The 4,413-nt window shown below is 36.5% G+C and overlaps 1 pseudogene; it reads left to right on the top strand.

The window, feature by feature from the left end:
- The first annotated feature begins 2,644 nt into the window (after nucleotides 1-2,644).
- On the top strand, nucleotides 2,645-4,014 carry LOC143568105 (serine/threonine-protein kinase UCN pseudogene; annotated as a pseudogene).
- The last annotated feature ends 399 nt before the right edge of the window (nucleotides 4,015-4,413 follow it).

Here is a 4,413-nt window from a genome sequence, read left to right as displayed (position 1 = left end):
TAGTTGTAACATTCGTCATTTTCGGTCCTTTTTTGTATTTGTATCAAAACCCGACCCGATTTGTAAACCAAATATTTCACTAATATAAAATCTTGGATTTTTATGTTTCATAATCATCTCTTACTCTTTGGATTTGTTACTAGTTTGTATTATTTAAACCTTTTTTTTATAAAAAAAAAAACACATGCAAGTATTGATATAAAAGGAAAACAAGTTTGACTCCTTTCCTATATAAACAACCCCATCCCCTTCATTTCTTCTTGCTCATTCATCTTCTTTCTCTCTCAAACTAAGAACACTATCTCTAACCTTCAAGGTTCATAATTATCTAACAACAACTTCTTTAATTTTTGTTTTGTTACTTACTAATTCATATCTTGTGGTACAACATATATATAATATGCACCCCTTGTTTCCTTCGGCTTTCATCTTCTTCGGGAGGTGATATGCTACAAGGCAAGGCTTCATGGAGAACTCTTTGTAGTTATTGATTATACTATTTTCCTTTAATGCTTTACTAGTCTTGTTTATATTGTAAGCAGTTTAATTTTAATTCATGTTTAAAGAGTTTCATGGTCTTGGGTATGAAGTCACTAGTCTCGGTTTTATCCCGAGATTAGACCCGAATCAAGACCGATCCAAGACCGAACTCTTGTTTACTAGCTTTTGTTTTAAGTAGTTTTGTTTACTAGTTTTGTTTAAAATAGTTAAATAAACATGTTTATGAAAGATTTGAACCTTGTAACTTCTAAAACCATTTTGATAGTTCTATGGTATTTGGGTATGTGGCAACCATCCTCGGTATCATTCCGAGTCAAGGACCGAACCAAAACCGAACTAAACCGAGTTCACTTGCCTAAGACACACAAGTGTGTTTTTGGCCATCGAAACTCATCTTTTCTTCAAGAATGTATTTTAAACTAATTTTAAGTATTTTATCAACTTACTTGGTGTGTCAGAATCCAACTTGATCTTATAACAAGCTTGGACCGGTGAAACCAAATACTCACTTAACGGATTTTAAGGTTCTTCATAATAGAACTATATACTTGGTTAAGTCTTTCGATTTTATTGAGTTATCTCAAAACATTTTGGAAAGTTAACTTTGAGTTTAGTTAATTATCTAGACCCAAGTTAACAAAATCCGAACACTCGATTAAAACCTTGTTTTGGTGTTCATATACCCAAAGGGTCTTGCATTAGTGCATTATAACCCATATAAGTTACTTAACATAGGTTGAGTAATAATTATGAATGAAATACCAAGACCCGGTTTCGAGTAAACTTACTTTTTTTTCACATGTCTTTAATTTCCCAACTATGTATATTTTTAAACCATGAACTTCATTATTTACTTTACTTGTCATATTTTACTTTAAACCCTTCCAAGACTACCTACTAACTTAAGACCCATTTAATCTAGGTCTTGCTCGCTAAACCCGATCTCCGATTATTCACGAATCAGTCTTTCAAGTTATCTAGTTAACGTGAGTACATTTCATCCCCCGTTTTCACTTTTATCTTTTGGGGGTAACATGCATACTTATTCAAACAAAAATGATTTATATTGTACTCATTTATCAAACCACAAACTTTAGGGTGTATGATGCTAGAATACTTGCTCTATTGTGTGTTATATGTCTCATATGCTTTACGTGCGCGAGTGTTTATTTTTATGTTGTTATTGAGCCTCATTAAGTATGATCATACGCTCCCCTAACTACTTAGCCTTGTGCTAGTAGAATAGGGCCTCATTATCCAAGTATGCCGGTTGTTACCGATTAGAAAGGATCCTCATTTACAAATGTTTTATATACCATGATTGATGCTTTTATTTATAGTCTCATATGCGTTTGTGGATTTTGCTTATATTATATATACTTAAAACTATGAAATTGCTCACCAACATACGTGTTGACAAATGTTATTTTATGCATTGTTACAGGTTTGATTATTACTTGAGTTGGAGTTCAAAGATGTCATTCTATTTGATATCGCTAGGATATTAGAAGAATGAACAATATCTATCTTTTATATTTTGGTGTTTATTTGTATGAACAATATGTGTTACTTTGATGATTGAATGAAATTAATGAGTTGATTAAATATTGTCACTTTAATAGTGTCTTGTGTATTTGTCAAATCACGTCGCACCCCGGCATGTTCCACCGCCTTTGGTCGGGGTGTGACAATAGTGAACGCACCATAGGTCGAGACAAGGCCGTCCCATGGGCCAACGAAATGAAGACAGAGCTTAAGGTCTACATTTCGTTAAGGTCTAAAAAAACATTATATATAGATATATATTTAATCTGCATATCAGAAACAAAAATAACTTTTCGTCTAGTGGTAAACCTATGCGTTGCTTAGTTGTAGGTCTCATGTTTGAGTCCGGTTATTAATTTTTTATTTATTTTTAACACAATTGTTTTAAAATCGTCACAAAATTTTCATTTTGATTTCGGCCTCCAACATCATTAAACCGACTCTAGTCGAAGTTATGACCGCTCCCAAAGTGAGTCCATAATAGGGCCATAGGACATAAGCAAGATGAAATGAGTGGCCCTTACTCCTTAGGTAATATCAAAATTTTAACTTTTTAAAATAAAATTTTATCTATATGTTTTATTCTTGGATAGTTGGATGTACACAACTCAACTAAGATACTCTTTACGTCACCTATATCTTATCCCTTATATATATAACACTTGTCTAACATTATAAACATAACTGTATTTGTTACTCCTAATATTAAAATGCTGTCACACTAAGCATATAATAAACTTGTAACAACAATAATAATATTATTATTCTCACCATCATACCACCACCAATGTCTCCGGCACCATCCTCACCGGAGCTCCACCTCCACCACCTCCGCGCCATTAAACTTCTAGGCACGGGCGCCACGGGCACGGTTTTCCTCGTCCACAACCACATAACCGACCCATCCGCCCGCTCCCCATTCGCCCTCAAAACCATAGAAAAAAAATACTGCACGACGGATAATACTAACAATACTGTCCGTCGTGCCAGGTGGGAACTTTCTGTTCACCACCGGGTAAATAAAAAAGTTCATGATTTTCTTCCTTTGTTACTAGGAACATTTGAAACCGACGAAATCATTGCGTGGGCCACCCCTTACTGCCCTGGCGGAGACCTGAACGTTCTCCGCCAGCAACAGACTGACGGCGTGTTTTCTCCGTCAGTTATTCGGTTTTATTTGGCGGAGATTGTATGTGCTTTGGACTATATACATACCATGGGGATTGTTTATAGAGACTTAAAGCCTGAAAACATTTTAATACAAAGTTCGGGTCACGTGACTTTAACGGACTTTGACTTGTCACGTGCGCTTGCCGCAAAGTCGTTAAAGTCGTTAATGCGGGTAACGGAACCCGAGGGTGTTAATGTTAAGTTACGGAAAGCGAAAAGTGCACGTGTCGCGCGTGTGTCGCCCATGACACGTCAGCGCGAAGGTGAACGGTCGAATTCGTTTGTGGGGACGGACGAGTATTTAGCGCCCGAGGTTGTCCGTGGGGACGGACATGAGTTTGCGGTGGATTGGTGGGCGTTAGGGATACTCGCTTACGAGATGTTGTACGGTACAACTCCGTTTCGTGGGAAGAATCGTAAATATACGTTTGCGAGAATATTAATGATGCCGTTGAAGTTTAATGGAAAAGTAACTTCGTTGACAGATTTGATAACGAAGTTGCTTGAGAAAGACCCCACGCGCCGGTTAGGGTATAATGAAGGCGCGTGTGAGATTAGGGAGCATCCGTTTTTCGACGGGTTGCAGTGGGGCCTTTTATCGAAAGTAGTACGGCCTCCGTTTATTCCGTCGAGTGACGGTGTTGATGTAGGATTGAAAGATTCGAAATTAGGTGGTTTTAGCATCACAGAGTATTTCCAAAAGCGTAGACAACTTCCGTCACCGTTAGAATCTCCATCAAGAGATGACGGTGGATATAACATTTCGTTTACAGAGTTTTGACAGCATGTTGAATATCATATTATGATACGATAAAAAGGTCATACGGGTCGTATGACTTGTCAATGTTCAAACCAGCTCTTTATTTTTTTATCACTTTTCACCATATCACACGACACATATGACACATTAGTGGTGTCTGGATAACATGTCAGGGGCGTTTGTTTAGCTCGTTTTGTATATAAGAAAAATAACGGTAGGACGTTAAGTAGTAGATGAGGAGTATTTACTAATTATGATAAGAAGGTATGTAATTGTGATCTTTATTATTGTAGTGGGGCATAAAGGTGCTTAGATTATGGCTTTCTTTTAGCCAAATTTCATTATGTGTTGTTTAGAAGAAACCCCAATAATTAAAGGCAAATTAAAAGTTTTGTGTAACTTTTGTTGTTGATAATTGCTTAATGTGGTTGTCTTAT

The sequence above is a fragment of the Bidens hawaiensis genome, unplaced genomic scaffold (genome assembly GCF_021521415.1).
Source record: "Bidens hawaiensis isolate Kalapana, Puna unplaced genomic scaffold, B.hawaiensis_p1.1 tig00023811_1, whole genome shotgun sequence".
NCBI lineage: Eukaryota > Viridiplantae > Streptophyta > Magnoliopsida > Asterales > Asteraceae > Bidens > Bidens hawaiensis.
This window is presented reverse-complemented; position numbering and strand designations above follow the sequence as displayed.